Source organism: Astatotilapia calliptera, chromosome 23 (assembly GCF_900246225.1).
Source record: "Astatotilapia calliptera chromosome 23, fAstCal1.2, whole genome shotgun sequence".
Lineage (NCBI taxonomy): Eukaryota > Metazoa > Chordata > Actinopteri > Cichliformes > Cichlidae > Astatotilapia > Astatotilapia calliptera.
In genome coordinates, this window is record NC_039323.1 from 30,611,655 (window position 1) to 30,633,605 (window position 21,951).

General features: G+C 41.8%; 1 protein-coding gene across 1 annotated transcript in view; it reads left to right on the top strand.

Moving 5' to 3' along the window:
- LOC113016462 (beta-1,3-galactosyltransferase 1-like) overlaps positions 1-21,951 on the top strand; it is a 203,068-nt gene that overhangs the window by 76,976 nt on the left and 104,141 nt on the right. Inside the window, exon 2 of the mRNA XM_026159303.1 lies at positions 19,913-19,968. The gene's annotated coding sequence lies outside the window, so the exon portion shown is untranslated. The remainder of the gene's footprint in view (positions 1-19,912; positions 19,969-21,951) is intronic.

A 21,951-nucleotide genomic window follows, 5' to 3' on the forward strand; every position in this document is an offset into this window, starting at 1 on the left:
GGCCCAGAGAGCTGAAGTGATAGCCCTAACTCGAGCCCTGAGGTTGGCTAAAAACATGAGAGTGAACATCTACACTGACTCAGCATATGCGTTTGGAGCAGCTCATGTGGAACTGGCTCAGTGGAAGAGAGCCGGGTTCAGAACGGCCATTAATGCACCCATCTGTCACAAAAAGGCCCTGGAGGACCCAGACGAGGTAAGTATTATAAAATGCAAAGGCCACTCACAAGCAGACAGTATGGTGGCAAGAGGAAATCAGAAAGCTGACGAAGCCGCAAAGGAAGCAGCGGGCTACAAAGGACAGAGACAACTGGTGCAGGTAACCCCAGAAGAGGAGGGTAGCACTAATAGCATGGGAGAAGTTAGACAGGCTCAGGAGGAGACATCCCCAGAGGAAAAGGGGGTGTGGGAAAACAAAGGAGCCTGGCAAGATGGCGGTTTGTGGAGGGGGCCAGATGGGCGTCCCGCTTTAACGGCCAAAATGGCGGAACAAAAGGTGAATGAGGCTCACGGGCTTGGTCACGTGGGAGTGAAACAGATGGAGAGAAATTTGTGCCGATGGTGGCATCCTGAGTTGAGAAGGATGATACTGGAAAGGGCCAGAACGTGCCTAATTTGTGGGGCACACAACCCAAAGCCAGCAGTAAAACCTGAAGCTGGTAAGGTTCTCATGCCAGGAAGGCCAGGAGAAGAGGTCGTGATTGATTATACCGACATGATTGATACAGGCCCAGGTGGGGTGAGGTATTTGTTGGTGTGTGTGGATGTTTTGACTGGATGGCCCGAAGCATGGGCGACCGAATGTGAAGACGCGAAAAGCGTGATTAAGTGCTTAATCATTACATTCCAAGGCATGGGTTTCCCAAGAGAATTAGATCAGACAATGGTACTCACTTCAAGAATAAAGATTTGCAAGAGGTAGGGAGGATGAACCTAAATTTGAAAAACAAGTTGGCTAAAATTTGTGCAGACAGGGCTAAATTGGGTCGCAGCCCTGCCCATTGCTTTGATGACCATAAGATGTTTATGATGATGTTAACTTTGTATTTCAGGTGCAGTTATAACTATTTTATACATATTGCATTTTGTGCTTTTAAAGGAGTTGTGGCTCAAATTTGTCTCTGGAGGGTCACGAGCCTTTGGCTAGCGCTATGATTAGCCAATCTACTGTGAGGATAATATGAGTTCATGAAGGATTGCACACGCTTACAGACACAGAGTTAAGAAACACACATGACAGTATTGATTCCAGGCAAAAGGCCTTAAATTCATTTAGCTTTTAACTGAACTTAAAGAAGGACCAAAGAGGAAGGAAAGCATATATTTTGGTTAAGTCTGATACATTAGAATTAGAAGGTATTGTTACATTAAGGGAGCAAAATGAAATAAAAAGGTTATACCAAAACAGGTGATAACATAGGAAATGTGAGGTTTTAAAATGAAGTTAGTGTTAACACATAGGAGTTGTTTCAAGGCAGCATTTAGCTATGATGAAATGTATACAGGAGTAATTGCTTATATGCTTAAACTTAATTGATTGAAGTGGTTGTTTTCTTTTGGAGTAGATTAACTTGCAGCAGCGACAACTTGTGCATAGGATGTTGATGATCAGATAAGGGAAAGTAGAGCGAGCAACTGGACGTGAAACCAGCGCTTAAAAGAATTTTAAAGTGATGAGTAACGTTGAAGAGTATACACAAATACAAGTCAATAAGTTAAGAAGATAATTAGGATCAGGCTTTTAATTAAAGAGTCCCAGATAGGATAAGTTAGGGAGATGCAAGAAAAGGTGTTTTGTTTCCTTTGCAGAAGACTGATCTCGGCGACCACAGGAGGGGCGAGGATCCTGGAGATCTCGAGGTTCGAGACCACCAGAGAAGGGTCTGCGTGAGGACACAATGTATTGTGACCTCTGGTTTTCAGAGGTCAAAAGGGGGAGTGTCGAGGAGGGAAATTATTTTACTGCTATTGTTAAATAATTGTTATTGCATTAATAATATAATTTGCAGCATGGATATTGCATTCCAAGGTTTAGACAGTGTCTCTTTCAGAAAGACTGAGTTGCAGGCTGACAGGAAGTTGTATGCAGAAAGAAGACAGGAAGTTATTTTGAGCCGCAGGCTAAGACGAGGCTTTAACAATGTAACAGATAGCTTTATCATTTTATATTAAGGTTTTAGTAGAGGTTCTTGATTAAAACATTTATTTAGTAGAAGACATACACATAGTCTCAGTGAGCTTCTGGTCTGGTAAAAGGTCAGAAGTGTAAGAGGTGACACAAAGAGCATGTGAGGTCAACACACACACACACACACACACACACACTTTAAATTAGATTTATTTAGAGGAGAGGTTAGTTATGTTTGGCTGTAACTGCAAAATTGTCTTGGTAAAAGAGGAACCGTTTCTTGGTGTCTCGGCAAGAAAGAGGAACAAGACAAGAACTGAAAGGTAGACAGGAAGGGCTAGCCATGAAAATAGAAGATGATTTTCTAGGTGAAAAGTCATGATGTTGATCTGATCTATGTATAAAATGTATGTGACGCATGAAGGGGCGTCAGTAAATAAACCCTGATGCTATAAAATATCTGTTCATGCTTTGATTAAGTCGAAGACTACTTCCTGTCTGCGTACAGAGTTTTCTTCCCACGCGTGTATTCATTAAAATCTTCGTTTGACTTCACCCGGCCGGACCAGTGTGGTTATTCTTCGATCACCTCTTGTACCCTTCCTCAATATTGAATCTTAACAGCTGTTAGTCATTACATCAAATGATTACTTTGGCAGTCTGTGTCACTGTGCCAGATAAGACATTTAAACAGCATTTATGTAATTATATAATCACTTTGGACTGTTTGTGACACAAATTGTTGATGGATGGGAGCAGGTGAAAAGATTGTTTGTTCTCTCTTTTAAACTTTTGCAAACCTGGTTTGATACAAGAATTATTGGCTTTTTACCTGCAAATGATTTGATTGCGATTACAGTACAGCTGGGTTCAGTGTTTCAGTTACAGGGCTGTACGTATGGTACACAGAGTGCAGAGGCGACTGTACCTCCACGGTAGCAGCAGTTTCTTCACTGTTGTGTTATCGAAGCTGTGTTTTAGATTACATTTTGTTTGCACACCTGCCCTTTAATGAATTTCACAGTCTGCATTCTTCTATTTTTAGTGAGTGCAAGTGAAACACTTGGGCTGTGAAGCTCTGCACCACCATGTCACCTTTGCTTTTTCTATTATTAGCCTCATGTATGCTTTAGTGTGAAAATACTGACTTTAAGATAAAAGATACTTGTTAGTGAAGGTTTCATTCAGATATGAACCCAAAACTGTGATTACTGGAACTTGCCTAACATTTCTTTGTCTTGGCTCGAGGTCATCATGCCATCAGGCAGGTGAAAATGTGGGACTAGAGGCAACAAACCAAAAGAGTCTATCCAGAACCTTTACTGTTTTTCTCGGGATTGTTAACAGAAAGAGATGTCCTGATCATCTTTTGATCTTATGCAGGCCTTCTTGTACATACTGAACCTTCCGTTTGCCTTTGAAACTGCAAATTGTGGAGGCCTAACAAAGCGTTGAGCGTCCTTCTTGGAATTAGTCGTTTCTTCATTTGTGTCGTTTCTTATCGTGCCAATTGCGCTGGCACTGAGCAACATCTCATTTAGAACTCTTTGTCCTTGTAAAGCATTAACCTCCACCAGTTTGCCCTGCAGCTACGAGGGATCCAATCAACTTGCATGCTTTGTCAACTCCCAATGTCTCCTTCATCTGAGACTGTGACACAAAGAAATTAACACGCTGCATATTCATCACCATTACTTGCGAGGAGACTATGAATTTAATTGAATATATAATAGCACAAGGGAGTGAAGCAGGCCTCGCCTCATTGCTTTGTTAAAGCATGGCCCAGTCAATGGATCTCTTCATGGGAAGATAACAAATGCTGGGCTGCAGAGATGTCACATGCAAATTCCTCAACGGAAGCTCTGAGTCCAGCCATTCTTCTGAAGTGAAATTCTGCTTCGAGATCTGCGGAGCGATGATAAACAAGGAACTTGGAGGACGTAGTGTAAATAACAAGATTAAATCATGGGCCAAGCTGTGATTGAAACGCTGCCCTCTGGCCCTGACCGTTTTAATAAATAAACAGAAAATGAGAGTGCCTTTACAGAGCTGGATGTTTAATACAGCAGGATCACTGTTCTTCACACTTAGATACTACACTGCTGGTGCTTCAGTAGAGTGATTGCAACAGCTAACTGTTAGCAGTGAGGAATGAGCCCTTAATGCCAGCTAAAAGCTGCACTGACTGAAAGAAAAAGCCCACTACGATTAACTGCAGGGCTGAGTGGAGGGAGGTGGTGGCTGCTTGGCTGAGAAAAGACTTTGGTCCTTCTTGGACTCGAGCCCTTTGTGAAGCATTGGAGCGTGAGGATAAAAGAGGCCAGAGACTGGCCGGATAAGACAGCAGAGTGCGGACCAAGGCTTCAGAACTCTGACAGCTCCCCAGCAGAAAGGAGGAGGAGGGTGATTGGAGAATGAAAGGAGGAGGAGCAGAGGTGCGTCAGAGAGATCAAAGGTGCGCTCATCAAGGGGTTGTCTCTTCTTTACTTTGACAGGGGCAAAGAGGTGTGAAGGGGGGAGTGGGGGGCCGAGACGCCATAGAGCTGTAATAAACCTGGAGAGCACCAAGTACTCCCATCTGTGGCTCAGTCTCTCTATACTTCTGTCAGCATAATATTATATAATTTACATTCTATACACCCTTCCTGAAGGCTATAGGGCTTTGGACCGTGATGTCACGGGGGTGGGCGTGGAAAGGATTTTGGCCTGATCCGCCATTTTGGGGGTCTAAGTAAGGAGCGAAAGCATAGCCATGGTTCGTACTTGCTGTGTGCTCGGCTGCAATGTTCGATCTTACGACCGGCACGGGAATAAGTTTGGATTGTCTTTTTATGCTTTCCCAACCTGGAAGCAACATGAAGGAGCTCATGTATCGGATATTACCAAACGAAGGCGTCTAGCCTGGATAGCAGAGAGGAGCTGATATCAAGTTCTGTTACGTCTCCAGATATCAGCTGGTGTGCTCAAGACATTTTCATTCCGGTAAGTTCTAAATATGTTCTTATCACACTTTATAGCTGAATAATATTATCGTTGGTGGTCTCGGAAGTTATAGAAATTGCGATCAAACATCAAATGGAGTGACTTTGCAGACATATGTGCTATGTAAAGATTCGCAGGAGGAGACAGGGAGGACACAAATTGGCGTTAATAATTTGCCCGATTATCAATGTGTTAATTTGCATCTACTTTACAATTATGGGCATATAATATGATAACGATATTTTAGCAGTTTACTGATAAATGTATAACATTAATTATGGTGGGGGGTGGAAAATGGCTATTTCACTCGATGCACTCCAGCTGACTTACTTTGACGACGTACTCAAGAGTTTGGCGGCTTGAAAATAGCCAAATCTTGCACCCAGCCATTTGTAAATTGGATGTGCGCCTCCAGTGACTTGTAATTACGAAACTGGTTCGCAGTGTAAGCGCTTACTCCACAAACAAGATAGGTGAAGATATCGGGGTAGGACAGTGGCGGTAAGTCGTCTGGGTCTTTACTCCACTGCCGTATGTCATATGGGTCTAGATTTGCGATGCACTCTATTTTTTTTCAAATACCGCTGCTTCGCCTCTGGACGCAATCGGTCTCTATACCGTCCGTTTTCTTTTGAGCTGCTTTTAAACATGTTTCTTGTCATCGTCGCCGTTCCAACAGTGAGTTTGTTTGGATCGTAGACCCCGAAAATGGCGCCGCGCTCCCACAATGCATTGCGGCGTGACGTCAACTCCAAAGCCCTATATATATTTATATTTATGCATGTGCAGTTCAATAAAGCCTAGGCTGAAAACCTATGGATTATGTTCTATAGAATAGTTTGATAATAGAACGCAGTCAGCTTTTTACAGTTATATCAGTTAGTGTGTCAAACTTGAGTTATGTAGCAGAATTCTACATGTCTGTGCAATTCAAAGTGTTTTACAGCTGAGTGACCACCAGGTAATGAGTTTTAATTTTTATATAAATATCCACAAATCTAGATTGAAAAGACGAAGAGATAAAATAGCAGTCTAAACAAAGGTAGCTTTGAAGTTTGCATTTGAAGGAGATGTTTTATGGCTTTCCTTTTGTCACATATACACTCTTAAATTGTGGACATTCACATTAAATGTGGTTAAGGTTTCAGGTCAGTGTATCTGCAAGTAATCCCTCTGAGCCCTTTTTCTTTTTCTTCTCTGTTGTTGGTTCTGAAAAAGAGGGGATATCCCTGACATGGTCATCCCAGATACAGAGTATTGGCTGTAAGCACAAAAGCCCAATCCACCTGCTGTCCTGGTAAACCTTCTGACTGGCTGCCCCTCATCAACCTTGTGTTTGTAAAGCAGCCAGTCAGAAGATATTTGGCTTTAAGGGAGAGGCAATGGAGCTAATATGGCTCATTTCAAGGTGAACTAGAAGGCTGTAGTACAGTTCAAGAATAAAAATGAATCTGGGATTAAGCATGATATGTCCCCATTACTGACAGCAATACTTGCAGCTGCTGCTGAGTGTACGTGTGTACAGCAATTAATATGAATTGAAGGTGTGCCATCTCTTTACTTTTCCTTTCACTAGTTTGTGTAATTTATTTATTAATTGATTTTTAGGGGTTTGCTGAAACTTGAGGGAGCAGCTAATTGCACAATACTAGAATTATTATAATTTATACTGATTAGTTTGATGTGGGATTCATACCTTGTCTGCACAGTCATGTGTCAGATGCAGTGTGCTCCACTAATGGTGTTTAGATAAAACTTGTGCATCTCGCAGCAGTACCCAGGCTTCAAATTGACAGGCTGGCCCCTCAATAAAACCAGAAGAACACTCAACCCATTGCACAGTGGGATTGGGGTAACTTGCTAACTTGTGGTTCCTGCTAACTTGTGGTTCCTGCTGAAAGGCAACTAATGTAGCGTTGTAACAGGGAAGCTGGCATACTTCCATTTTCCATGTTCAAGAATGCCTTGGAGAGTGCCTCACTCATTAAACATGGTCATTATGAACTGAGAGGTTACAAAGGCGATCTGGGGCGAAATGACCCATTTCTGTCTCCCAAGTGCAGCTTGTCTGCACTGCAACACTGAAGGCAGAGGGAGGAGGAGGAGGAATAGAGTCAGGCTGACAAATGTGAAATTGTCTTGATTTCCTATGCATCAACAGTTTTGAAAAATAGGCAGACTAAAGAGGACCATCTCTAACATCCACTGGTAAAACCATCTATAAGATGTGAGCACAAAGTGTTTTATGAATACTGTAGATGGATGTTGAGCATGTCTTCATCTGTGTTCTCTGTTGTGTAACTCTGTTCCATAACTTCACATTTTTCATTTATTTTGCTCGGACCGTTTCTCAAACTTTGTTTTGAACGTTTGCTTTTGACTGTCATTAGCTGACATTTGATGGCTGCTGAGGGTTTCTAGAGAGACCTAAATCTTTGTGTTCAAGGACTTAATTGACGGGATCTCAGATTCTAATGGGACTCTTAATTACAGCTTTGATAATTCCATGAGCTTTAAAAAGGTCAACCAATTAAGCATATAGTTATATTAAAAATACTGGGATTAAAACAAGTATACTATGTGTTGTCTGCTCCAAGAGCATAATTAGAGTAATTAAGATCTAGGCCATTTCCAATTAGATCCATGTCATTTCCATTAAAACGGAAAGTCACAAGCATTTCTAATCATTCATCGTATGAAGCTCTTAAAGTAACAGCCACAGTCATAATGAAGGTGGATTCTAACAGACACTTGTTATCAAATTCATCAGGAACTCTGTCGCCAGTTTGATTGCCTGAATGAACTTGTCATGGTCCTGCGTCTGCGACCTAGCGTGTTGTGTTTTTGGTTTAAGTTTTTTTCTGTGAGTTGTGGTTTTCTGTTTGTGTTATATTTATAGTTCCTGGGTTTGGGGTTCCTGTTCTGTTTCTGTGCCTCCTCTGTGTTCTTGGGAAAAGTCATTGTATTTAGCTTATGTGTCTTGAGTTCAGCCTGAGTGTTTCCTGTTTTACTTTGATAGTCTTGGTCCTTTGTCAGTATAATCTGCTTTACTTCCTGTGTCTCGTTATGTCAGAGTTTTCCCAGACTTGTCTCCCTCCTGTTGTGCGTTTCCCCCTCATTACCTGCTATGTATTTATTAGGGGTGCAACGATACACAAAATTCATGGTTCGGTTCGGTTTGATACTTTGGTGTCACGGTTCGATATTTTTTCGATACAAAAAAATAAAAGCTATACTACACGCTTCTTCTGGGGTATACTCTCAGCAGCATATTAAACATATCAGGTCCCCATAAGGAGAATCATGTGCTAACAGCTGTCTAAATGACTCGGGTAAAGTTTGTAGCATGCGTGCTTGTTGTTTTTGTCTGCTTCCACTTGTCTTTGCACTAGGATGATGTCGGCGTAAATGTGCAGTCATATTCATTGTGTTCCCACTAGTGCTGTCAGCGTTAATCTGAAATGACGTTAACGCCACAACACGGCAAATCTCCGTTAACGAGCTTCCGCGGAACGCCCAGTACGTGGGGCTGGACGGCGTCAACACGTTAACGAGCAAACTGTGCTAACGCAGTAGTTCCCACCATGTAATTGAGCATTGCGTGGCACATCCGACATACTGTTTTACTTTAGTCCATGACGCGCTTACCTTCAGGGTCATACTTCACATGAAGACCAAAATAGTTCCAAAGGCCAGATCTGAATGAGGGTGGGGGAGGTTCAATTTGCCATGTTGCAACGAGCTTAGCTTCTGTCTTGCTAGCTTGCCCTGCGCTCAGTGGATCTGCACTCGACAGTGCAGCCTAGGCGGAGTAGTCGAACGCAGATCCACTGAGCTCTCAACACAGACAGCATCGTCACACACACATACTCCGATGGATGCATCAGAGAGCAATTTGGGGTTAATATCTTGCCCAAGGATATTTGGCATGCAGACTAGGGGAAGCCAGGAATCGAACCACCAACCTTCCAATCAGGAGATGACCTGCTCTACCGCCTGAGCTACAGCCACCCCAATATTGATACGAGTATCGTTGCACCCCTAGTATTTATAGTGCGTGTTGTCCTTTACTCTTCGTCAGTCTGCCTACTTGTCTAGTTTCAGGTCCGTGCTATTTCATGCTTAGTTTTTCCCAGTATAGGTTTTGGTTAGTTTTCCCTGTTCTGCCTGTTTGTAGTTGTGTACCAAGCAAAATAAAGGCTCGCCTTCTTTTATTATCCATTCTGGTCTCCGGAGCAGGTCAAACAGACTGTGTCCAGGGTGAGAAGGGTCAGCTGAGATCCGGGCTGCACGCCGCAGAGTCCTGGAGGTGTACAGGTCCTGCAGAGATGGGAGTCTGCAGCCAATCACCTTCTCAGCAGAGCGCACAACACGCTGCAGTCTCTGTTTGTCCCTGATAGTGGCTCCAGCGTACCACACGGTGATGGAGGAGGTGAGGATGGACTCGATGATTGCAGTGTAGAATTGCATCATCGTCCGTGTTGGCAGGTTGAATTTCTTCAGCTGCCTCAGGAAGTACATCCTCTGCTGGGCTTTCTTGATGACGGAGGTGATGGTGGGCTCCCACTTCAGGTCCTGGGTGATGGTGGTACCCAGGAAGCGGAATGAGTCCACAGAGGTGATGGGGGTGTCAGTCAGGATGATGGGGGGGAGTGGGGCTGTGTGCTTCCTGAAGTCCACAATAATCTCCACTGTCTTCTGGGCATTCAGCACCAGGTTGTTGTGGCTGCACCAAGACACCAGACGTTCAACCTCCCTCCTGTAGGCAGACTCATCCCCGTCAGAGATGAGCCCAATGACGGTGGTGTCATCTGCGAACTTGATTAGCTTGACAGACTGGTGGGTGGAGGTGCAGCAGTTGGTGTACAGGGAGAAGAGCAGAGGAGAAAGAACACAGCCCTGAGGGGAGCCGGTGCTGATGGTCCGGGAGTCCGAGACATTCTTTCCCAGCCTCACGTGCTGCTTCCTGTCCGTCAGGAAGTCAGTGATCCACCGGCAGATGGGATCAGGCACATTCATCTGGGAAAGCTTGCCTCGGAGATGGTCTGGAAGGATGGTGTTGAAGGCAGAGCTGAAGTCCACAAACAGGATCCTGGCGTAGGTTCCTGGGGAGTCCAGATGCTGCAGGATGAAGTGTAGGGCCATGTTGATGGCGTCGTCTACAGACCTGTTGGCTCTATATGCAAACTGCAGGGGGTCCAGGAGGGGGGCCGTGAGGGTCTTGAGATGGGAGAGAACTAGGCGCTCAAATGACTTCATGACCACAGATGTCAGAGCCACGGGTCTGTAGTCATTTAGTCCAGTGATCCTAGGTTTCTTGGGGACAGGGATTATGGTGGAGGACTTGAAGCAGGCAGGCACATGACATGCCTGCAGTGAGGAGTTGAAGATGCCAGAAAACACTGGGGCCAGCTCGTTTGCACAGTGTCTGAGGGTGGCAGGAGACACACCGTCTGGGCCGGGAGCTTTCCGAGCATTCAGGTTCTTAAACTGCTTCCTCACATCTGCTTCATGAATATGAAGAGTTGTGGTCGGAGGAGGTGGTGTGAAATCCTCTTTTGTGTGGGGTGAGGGGGCGGGTGTTGCAGGTAAACAGTTTGAAGGTGGTGATGGCTCTATGGAGGGGGGAGAGGTGGGGGAATGAGTGTCCAAAGTGCCTCTATTGTTGGGGTCGTTGGAGGTGTGAAGGCTGCCTGATGGCTCGTCAAAACGACAGTAGAAGTCGTTGAGGGTGTTGGCTAAGAGCAAGTCATCAGTGGAGTGGGGGGTTTTAGGCTTGTAGTTTGTAATATTCCTAAAACCTTTCCACACAGAGGCCGAGTCATTCTCTGAGATCTGCTGCTGCATCTTCTCAGAGTGCTGATGTTTAGCAATGTCCACTTCTTTAGTGAACCTGTACTTGGCCTCTCTGTAGCAGTCCCTGTCTCCGCTTCTGAACGCCTTACTCTTTTCCAGCCACAGCTTTTTGAGTTTAGGAGTAAACCAGGGTTTGTCATTGTTATAACTCACCCTGGTGCGTGATGGCACAATGCTGTCCTCACAGAAGTGGATATAGGAGGTGACAGTGTCCGTAAACTCGTCCAAGCTGTTAGAAGCAGCCTTCATTGCGTCCCAGTCTGTGGTCTCCAAACACGTGCGAAGCTCCTCCACAGCCTCGTTGCTCCACAGTTTTTTGGCCCTCACGACAGGTTTGGAGAGCTTCAGCCTCTGTCTGTACGCGGGGATTAGGTGGATCATGACGTGGTCAGAAAGTCCGAGTGAAGCGCGCGGCACCGCGCGATAGGCCCCGCTGATCGTGCTGTAGCAGTGGTCCAATGTCCTCTCCTCTCTGGTCGGGCATTTAATATACTGTTTGTATTTCGGAAGCTCATGGCTCAGATTGGCTTTGTTAAAGTCCCCAAGAGCAATGATGAGAGAGTCCGGGTATGTCCGCTCCGTGTGGAGAATCTGCTCACTGAGCTGCTTGCGCATCCGCGTCTGGCGGGATGTAAACAGCGGCCAGGATGAATGAAGCAAACTCCCGCGGAGAATAAAACGGTTTGCAGTGAATAAAAAGATATTCCAGAGAGGGAGAGCAGTGCTGGGCAATCACTGTTACATCTGTGCACCAGCCACTATTGATGTAGAAGCAGACACCTCCACCTTTGGTTTTACCGGAGAGAGCGGCCTGCCGGTCCGCGCGCAGCAGATGAAAGCCCTCCAGCTTGAGCGCGGAGTATGAATGCGTGTGAATGCGGCATGTTGTATAGAGCGCTTTGAGTACTCCGGGAAAATAGAAAAGCGCTATATAAGAATCAGTCCATTTACCATTTACCATATGACACTACAAGACTACAAAATGAATACATAATTATTATTAATAACAAAATGCGCGTGCCTTTCTTTACTGGGTTTTGTCTCTTTGTCAAATTACTTAAACTACAAATGCAAGTGCGTGGAATCTATGTAACCATGAAATTATACACAGCAAACAGTTGCATAATTATGGATGTTAATACCTTAATGACACTGTTGTATGGTGGCCTTGAGGGGTAAAATGAGTGCAACTTAAGTAAATACCAGAAATTATAAAAACCCTGCAAAAGCAAAAGCTGAATAACACAAAGGAAGCAGAAAAAAATGCTGCGAAAGCTAAAAATGAATCACAAAAGAGAGACAGTTACCTAACGGAACAGCTGTTGAAGTGATAAGCACACATCTAACTTTGTACCTATTTCTCTCTCACAACACTGACGAACCCTCTTCTTTTACTGTAAGCTTGTTGCCGTGGAATCCTTCTGCAGCTGGTCTGTCATATTAATGTGTCCCCAGAAACACCTTTGTTATCTTCTGTGAGATTTTAGTTTTTCTACTTCTCTTGTGTTTTGTTTATTTTTTTTCTTTTGTGTGCGGACCTGTCTGGTTGTCATGACACCTATTTTAAAGTCTTTTACGCCTGTAGTTTCGGTTGTTTGGCCGGGACTAAGAATACTTGCAGCAATTCAGTCCACATGCCGTCTAGTCACTCTCAGAAGTCTGATATGATCATAGCTAAGAAAGGAGACATTTATGTAAAGCTGACAGTAGGGCTGGGCAATATCATACCGTTCACGGTAATACCGGTGTAATTTTGGGCCACGATAGGAAAATGAAATATCGCAATAGAATATAGTTAAAACGCGCATGTGCAGTGCCGACGCCATGTGCGGATGAACCAGAATTGGTTTGTAAAAATGCTGCAACTTCAGTGGTGTGGAACTGATTTAGCTTTCGTCTGTCACATACACAACAAAGCACTATTTTTGGTAGAGCATGCTAGCGGGCCGTCGTTATTACCGTGTTGTTTGGAAAATACGGCACACTTAAAATCAATCCTTTGATTTTTCTGAAAATCGACAGTGCCCCTTATAGTCCCGTGTGCCTTATGTTTGAATTCTGGTTGTGTTTACTGACCTCGAAACGATTTTCTGTGGTACACGGCGCTCAAAAATCTGTCAAATGTTTTAGTACGACTTTGCTAAGCTACGAACCCGCACCGCTTGATGGAATGTCGGAGCATTACGGCTATCGTAGGCAGGAGCCTCGCGGAGTGATATGTACTGTGCTTCAACATAATATTACCGTATTGTGTGTGTATAAGCTCTTTTTAAGTTTTGTGGATATTATACATGGTTATGCTGAGGATATGTCGGCCAATTTCCACTGGAAATGCCTTTCGGTTAAACTGTCAGCAAGGAATTTACACTGTTACATTTTTATATAACTTTAATGCACATAAAAAACAGCTGCTTGTTTAAGTGAAAATACATTGATGGGGTTTTTTGCACTAATAAAGTTGTGGAGTTGTAAAGCATTTTGTCTAGTGTCAATTATATCGTCAATTATATCGTTATCGCAAATTTTCAAATGTATATCGTGGTAAATATTTTTGGTCATATCGCCCTGCTCTAGCTGACAGGTGCTTATGTGAAGGATAGAGCTTTAGTTTGACACAAAACTATATATGATCTGGATATGTGTCAGACTTTCAATTTCAGAATGAATTCATTGAGCAGAGGACTAAAGTGTACCTTGAATTTCCTGTCTCTTGGCACAGGTAACAGTAGTAAGCAGTAAGGGTTGAGCAGAACCTCTGTGACAAAAAATATCAAATATAACTCCTTCCATTAAAGTCCATTTGTGCTTGAACAATTGTGTTTTTATAGATTTAACTAAGAAATGGCGCCAAATAATGCTGCTAGTAACAACGTGCATGAAGATACAATTTCAAGTTGGTTCTTTGCTAAGTTGTCTCTTATGTGTAGACATGATATTGGTTCATCCCTTGAGTTCAGGGGTTTTTTCATGATAATTGACCAGATTGTGATGTCTTTCAGTGGACTGTTTGCATAATTTTACTCTCTGTGTTTTTTTAGGATCTTAATGCTTTCAACTTGTCAGACCATACACAGGCTCTCTGTATTATAAGCACCTGTTTCATGGCTAGCAGCACCAATTATTAATTAGGATTGTCAATAGGATGAGAAGACAAATGATAGTGATTACAGATGTGTCTACTGGCCATTAGATCATTAGCAGAGAGAAACTGATTCCCTAATGAAAACATTACTCTGTTTTTCTGTATTTTGTGGGAATCATCTCACTGAAGCCATTTCACTCTTTTTGTTACTTAATTTCCTTTTGAAGGGCAGCAGTTTATAGCTGTGAATCATGTCTGTTGTAATCACCATGTCTCCATTAAGACAAACTGAAATTTGATTGGCAGTTCATTCTGAAAGGTCAGAGAAACCCTGAAGTACTGGCGGATTTGTGGATTCAGCTAAAGCTTTTATCTCAAGAAAAGTCAACCATAATGAGTTTGACTTTGGCAACCTCAACTTATGATATCCAGATATAATTTATGTTTAAAATATATATTACATGTCTTCCAGAGCAGGGATGAGAGTTGGAAAGACCAATTGAAACACCCTTACAGGAATAATCTGAGCTTAGATCATTGGAAAACAATCAAAAGCAGTGACCCAGGGCTTATTAAAGCTAACAGGAAATGTGGTGCTGAATACAGCAGGTTTTAATTGGCATTAATTCCTCTGTTGTTTCTTTCTTCCTTGGTTTTTAAACAGTTGGGCATTCAACAGTGCTAGGCACTGCTTTTCATATATGTCCTTGTCACTTTTGAGGCTAATTACTGTTGACTTCACCATAGTGCATATTTTCACATGCATATTTGCTTGACATATTTTACCCTAAAAATGTGCAAAGAGCTAATTCTAAATGACAGAGAAAGTTAAAGAATACATGAATTGTAGCACAAGTGGAAACAGTCTAGTAGTCTGGCATGATCAGTATAGTACTTTACTTAGAAACCACAGCCTATGAAAAACAGATATAGTCACTATTTTGACCACAGCCATTTCTTTTTTTATTAATTGATTTACGAGTTAGAAGTGACTACATTTGGATAACAGTTTTAGTGAATGACAGCAGGCATGGTTGTCAAGCTGCACAATCCCGTGAATAGGGAACATAACACACTTTTTAATGCTATTTGGCTGGGCATTTAGCTGACTTTGATGCCCTTTCATGGGTTTTGGAGCCAGCCTGAAGTTAGGTTTTAGTTAGTGTAACTTTGTCTTCCCATTGTCTTCATTTTTCAGCCCAAGTTGCAACTTGGTTAAAACTTAAATATTGGTGCTATGTTAGTGAATGTTTCTCTTAAATCTCTTAAAGACCCTTGAGTATCATCTATCCCGATAGCTAACTTTTGGTTCCTAGAATTTCTAAAAGTAGAATGGGAGGTCATGTCCTAGTTTGGAGACAGACACTGACGCTCCACTTTTAAGATTAGGAGTGAAGTTTTCCTTTTTGACAAAGGTTGTAGTTAGAGGTGAATTGGGTGACCCAGAACTATTTCTTATGCCTGAAGTATGCTTCAGTGGGATATTTTTTTGACGTCACCAGAAAACTCCTTTTAACCCATCCATGTAACATGACCTGCACCACTGGAGGGGTCTCTGCTTACGTCGTAGGTTACAACATAGATTTTCAACACAAGTATAAATCAAACTTTTGTTGTCCTGCTATAGGCTAAGGCTCCCCATGATGCACTGCATATTTTTTCTTCACTCTCCTTATACATTTATTTAACACTACTGCCTCAGACAACAGTCGGCTTGGAACTACGTAACCATATATTTCATCTTTCTTACTGCAATATACCAAAGCTTTTTTCTTTAAATACAACTGTTGCTTGTAGACATTTCAACTCATCCTTCCTCTATCCTTGGAAGTAAGTGAAGTTATGCCAGGAACCCTCAACTAGACTGTCACTGACTCCAGCTAGTGGTTCTTGTTCTGCTTTGCAGTCTCTGTTAACTTAGCATAGCAACAGTTCTAGTTAGAGTAGCTCTTAACTTACAGCAGCTCTTCAGAGCTGAACAAGCACTATGGCCAGCTGTATTCCACGATGATGAAGTAAAGTCCACAGTGGACTCTACAGAGTGGAGAAAAGGGTATGATTGGTCAGCTGGTTAATAGGGAAGCAGAAGATGGTGTTTTATTGGCCACAGAAACAATCATGATTACACAACAAAAAATCTAACACGAAAATCCTATTTCAGAGGACATTTTCATTGGGCCCTTATTCTGACAATTTCTTTGCTCAACACAAACAACACGCAGAGTATATTCAGGTAGGGTCGGGGCATTCTCATCAGTCACATGACCTTAGAAATGATTCCTACAACAGAAAACCACAGCTGAGTTGTTCTCCCAAAGGGGGAGAGAGATACAAACTGAAATGGTTGTTGGCAGCACAAACTAAAGGTGCATTTGCTTTCCCTTTATTATTCCTCGTTGTTGAATAATTAAGACCCACTGTTATTTCTCAGCCACCCACTGTAATGATAGCAATAATTCATATTATGCTGATTAGCACAGTGACGGGGGGTGGTAATGCATTGCAAATGGCCCGTTTTTTTTTTCTTCCCAGGCATCAGAAAAATTATGTTAATGGAAAGCAGAAGAATGATTTCACAATGAGGCAAATGTATTAGAAAGAAGTGTGAAATAGCTTCCATAGTAAGGCACAGCTCCACCAGTAGAGCATATATAAAAGGCGATAATAAGTGCATTATTATTATTGAAAGGTACAAGGTGACTGCTAATCAGCTGACCCACTGGAACTACTGCAAGCATGTTACGTGCGTGTTTGTTCACACTGTGAGAGATGGTTTTTGGTGCATAAGTGGCTTGTTAATGGAGGTATGTGATTACTTCAGAGCTGAACTGACAGCTCGGTGTATCTAAGCTCCTATCGAGTGACTGACTTAACACGACGGCTGAGACAACCCACTCAGGTTTGAGGGCAGGAAGTTCTTCCCAATTACTTCTACTGCTTCCTGCCTGTTAGCAGTGGTAGTGACAGGCCTCCATCCTGACTTTGACGTGGCGCTTCCTCTCTCCTATAACCTTGACAGCAGTGTGACAGTAACTCCGTCGTGCTCTCTAGTGCAGGGGTCGGCAACCCTGGGCACCCCAGGGTTAACTGAAGGGTTAACTGATGGTGATTTTTCGTTTTTATGGGCCGATGGTTTTTTTTTGTTTGTTTGGTTTCTTTTGTAACGGTATAAACAATGAAAGGTGGTGGATTGGCCAGATAACTCAGTTGTTTGGTGGTGGCTATGCCGGAGCTTCCACAGAGGCCAGCAGGTGGATGAGGGAAAGGGGAGGCAGGAGAAGGAGAGATCCGAGGCGGCCGCTTGTCAGGTGACCTGAACTTCAGGTAAGAAGTTATGACCTGCAGTCTATCTGGGTCAGATATAAACCAAGTTTAGGTGGAGTTTATTTTCGTTGTGCTGACTTTTTACAGTCAGTTACAATAACTCGTACTGCGTACTAGCTAGCATGACAGAATTTCTATACAGCTGGGTGGGTGCTATGATGTTACTGATAGTGAACTTTATTCATAAGGTTAGTTAGTAGAGTTGCCAACCGTCCCGTAGAAAGCCTAATCGTCCCGTATTCAGAGAAAATATTACGCGTTTTGAGCCGAAAAGGAGCACAGTTTATCCCGGACTTCAGCTAGAATGGAAAAAGATACAAAGCTGGAGTTATTCTGCGTCTTCACGCTGTCAGCTGCCTCTTCTTCTCTCATTCTCTCCCTCTCCTGTTGCTACTTCAGTCGGGAAACTGATCAATGATCGGCTGATCGGCTTTTGTCTCGTTTGTTTATCGCCCATTTTGCACCAGAAAGAGGAAACCAGCGGATGTTGCGCTAAACAACAGCAGCACGTTTAAGCTTGATAAGCTGTTGTTAGAATTTATTTAATATTACTTTCTAGTATCAGCTGATGTTTGCTGGAGCCACAGCTGTAAAGCTGCTGGTCATGGTATCGGTTTGGATATGTGGTGAGAGGGAAACATGAAGATGAAACCAGGAGATGTCCTTACTGAATCATCAGAGCTGAACAGGTGATGGACAAACAGGTTTACATTTTAGGTGACATGAAATCAAAATCAAATCACTTTTATTGTCGCATCACATGTGCAGGTACACTGGTACATACAAGTGAAATTCTTGTGTGCAAGCTCCACGAGCAACAGAGGTGTGCAAAAATACAATAACATAAGAACAAGCAAAATATAAGAATGGGTAAATCTGAGAATTATATGAATAATATATGTACAATATAAGAGTGTATGCGCATTACTGAATGTGTATACTAAATATGTATATCTACGTGTGTGTGTGTGTGTGTGTGTGTGTGTGTGTGTGTGTGTGTGTGTGTGTGTGTGTGTGTGTGTGTGTGTCTGTCTATCTATCTATCAATCTATCTATCTATATTTTTTAAAAATTAAATGGAATAAACAATAAAATAAAATATACAGAGGTTGGCAGTTGGAAATGTGCAAAACAAGTGGCATTTATATACAGTATGGAGTGCATAGTGTTGAAGTTCTGGTAAGTGAAGGTGAGGTGTCTATGAAGTGTTCAGCAGTCTGATGGCCTGATAGAAAATGAATGTATGTAATGAATACAATATCAGGGCAAATAACAAAGTCCATGTATGTACTATTCTCTTAAAGGTAAATACTGTTGTTAGAGATTTATTATTTTCATTTTAGAGTTACTAGCTGTGTAGTTCTGTAGTAAAAGATGGAAATATCTCAGAGACCACCAGAGAGCTGAAATCATGAGTTGATAATTAACTAAAACTGAACCTGAAGGGATTTTAATTTGATTTGAAGTTTGACTTTGGCATGCTGTTTTAATAACAACAAATAAATACATTTGAGGACATCACCTTATGTTCCTGGGCTGCTTCATTGGGAAATGTTGACAATTCTATGGATGTAAATATTGACACGATAAAAGGTGGACATAGAAACTGTGATGTCATCCATTAGCTTGTTAAGTCCCAAAAGCACATGCTGGGTAGAATATTGCCATCAACGCATTTTACAGCTGTCAGTCCTGCACTGAGTCATGAGTATACAACATACATGGTTTATTTTCACCATGTAGTACCTGCCTACTAAAATGGGAGTGATGAATGTGGTGAAGGAGTGATTTCAGACACAACAGGAGGACATCCAAGCAGGTCATATTGATGTCCTGTGACTGAAATATTTCCTTTTCACATAATTTTCAAATTAGGCTTGTATTACTTGGTGCTGCACACCGGGTAAAAGAAAACATGAAAGTGTTGTGAAATTTACCATGTGCAGGCTCAGCATCTGCCACTGAGGCTTATTAATCAATTGAAAACCTTAATTTGATAGGAGAGAATTTCATTTGACCTTTTCCGGGCGTGAGTGGGTCTTGAATGATAAGTTCTCATGAAAGAGCATATGCCGATAAATCCCTCCACTTTCTCCTCCTGTTTGTTGCCACAGTTAGGGGAGATAGTGCCGGTGGCTGCAGCATACTGATCAAGCATTGGCTGATTACACTTAAAACTCACGTCAAGATCTATTTGAGTTCAGCTGAGACTTTACATGAAGGAAAGCGTTTGTGTGTGCACAGTTTAGAGAAGTGCAAGCTGATTCTTTGTTTTATTTTCTGACAGAATGGGTTCAGCTTTTAAGTAAATGAAAATTCATTTATTCAAGTTAAAGAGATTCTTTTTAGAGATTCCCGGTGATGTTTCAGCCTCAATAAAACACATTATTTAAAATGTTAAGACTTAAGTCTGAAAGCCACTCATACTCCATGCGATATAATCTGCCATTGTCCTCTCCTGTATACTTTATTTCTTCAAGTCTCATTACATCGTCTGACCTGCCGCTTTCTCTCTCTTTTTTGTGTTTTCATTTTTACAGGGATGTTATGAAGAGACGGGGCACAAATTACATTGGATGAGAGCCAGCTGTGGCAGGTATGGTGTGCTACACTGACCTCAGCTTCCTGTCCGTTTGTCAAATTGCTGCTCACTCATGGGTGTAGCCTGTTTCTGGTTTTAAAAGGGTTTCCATAATAGGCAGACACAGTGGTGGTGTATTTCAGAGCTTTTGGCTGGAAGAAAGCCAAAGGGAGTTGAGAATTGAAGTCTTGAATAAAACCTATTGTTGCTTCTGAGGTTCACCGGGCCAATCTTGCTGTTTGATGAAGCAGAGGCTTTATCACCCCTGCATGCATTTAAGTCTCTTGTGTTCTCTTTGTCTTCAAAGAGAATGACTAAATTAATAATTGAAGAGAAAACACGGTGTGTGGTGCCTCCCAGTATATCAATTTCTTTCTCAAGACATTCTTGTCTCCCTGTACTGTGGGGCCAGAAATATTAATGCACTGCATATTATAATGATGCATATATGGATAAAAGTACAAAATCTCAAAATGTTACAAAACAAGTGCAAATGTATTTTGTTACTATTTGTAGGTAGAAGTTTACGTTACTTTCTACTCATCAAGTGCATGAATTACACAGTGATTTTGGGCTTTTTCTTTGATTTCTTTGAACTGTTATTTTTCAATGATCAAATAGCATACATCTTTAATGAATTAAAAAAAAGAATTTTGTACACAAGTTTGAATTTATTTAGGATTTTCTCTAACACATGCAGGGTAAAAAGACTTCAAACAGCTCAGATATATGCTACACCCTTCTACAATGTCCTTTAACTTAAGTTAAGAAGCCAAGGCTTCTTAACTTAATTATAACTGACTACATCTGGTAGCTTCTCTCAAAGGTATAAAGGGTGATATTTACTTGTTTTATTCATGTTGTGTCGCACAAATCTTTTGCTATATAAATATTTTACCATTGTCACATCCAAAATCCAAAATCCAAACGTCCATTGAAGTCATTGAATCTACAGCAATATAGTTCTAGCAAATTATAATAATGGATTTATTTGCCCTTCTTTAAACACATCACAGACTCATACAGGCACCCCTCCAAGAGAGGGGCCTGCTATCAAAGCCAAATTTCGAGGAGCATGTTTAAATCCTGAAAAGTAATTTGATTTGATGAGATCTCAGTCATCCTAGGTGATAACACTATCCTAAACCCAATTTTTGGAGAAGGCCAAAATAGATGTGTTTTTTTTTCTTTTGTTTTTAGAAAAAAAATATTAATATTTATTGATTGGTTTCAGAATTATTCTCCTCTAAATGCACAGTAAATTTAGTGGATTAAACTTAATTTCCCTATGAAAGGTAGTAAGGTGGAGTATATTGGAAAAACGCATCTAAGCCCACAGTTTGTAACTGTAATTTTTAACTGTACTGTATTCACATTTACAATACTACTACTGCAGTAATAATGCGTGAATGTCATCTCATGGCACATCTGAACATCAGGTTTGTTCTATACCTTTATTTTGCAATCTGTCTGGTGACAATACAAAGGTCTGGATCAAGGCTCTTGCTTTGAGTTCTTACTACTGGGCTGTGCACTAAGTGAAAGAATGAGGAAAGTCTTGTAATAAGAAAAGCAGAATGCTTCTGAGTGCACTGAAGTGATGGGAAATATATGTTCCCATCTGTTAAGTACTCAACAGATGTAAGGAGTAGTGCTAAATGAATGGAGGCAGTTGAGTTAGAAACATCTTAAAGAGATGATACTTCCTTCAATGTTCATTTTGTTATTAGCCATCATAACCATGACACTTTGTCTAATAATTTTCATTAAGTTTAAATGGTTATGGTGTAATTAGTCATAACATAAGGATTTTAGTAAGTGATGAAATTACTTTTAATGTGGCTTCCTTGCAAAATCAGTGTGCTGCCCTCTTGCCATCACTGTTTCCGCCTTGTGTCTTTTTAAAAGAAAAATAGGTTTGAGATTGAAAGCTTCTTCAGAGAGAGAGAGTGCAGTAACAAAAAGAAAAGACTGGGAAGAAATATAGATGCTAGTAAA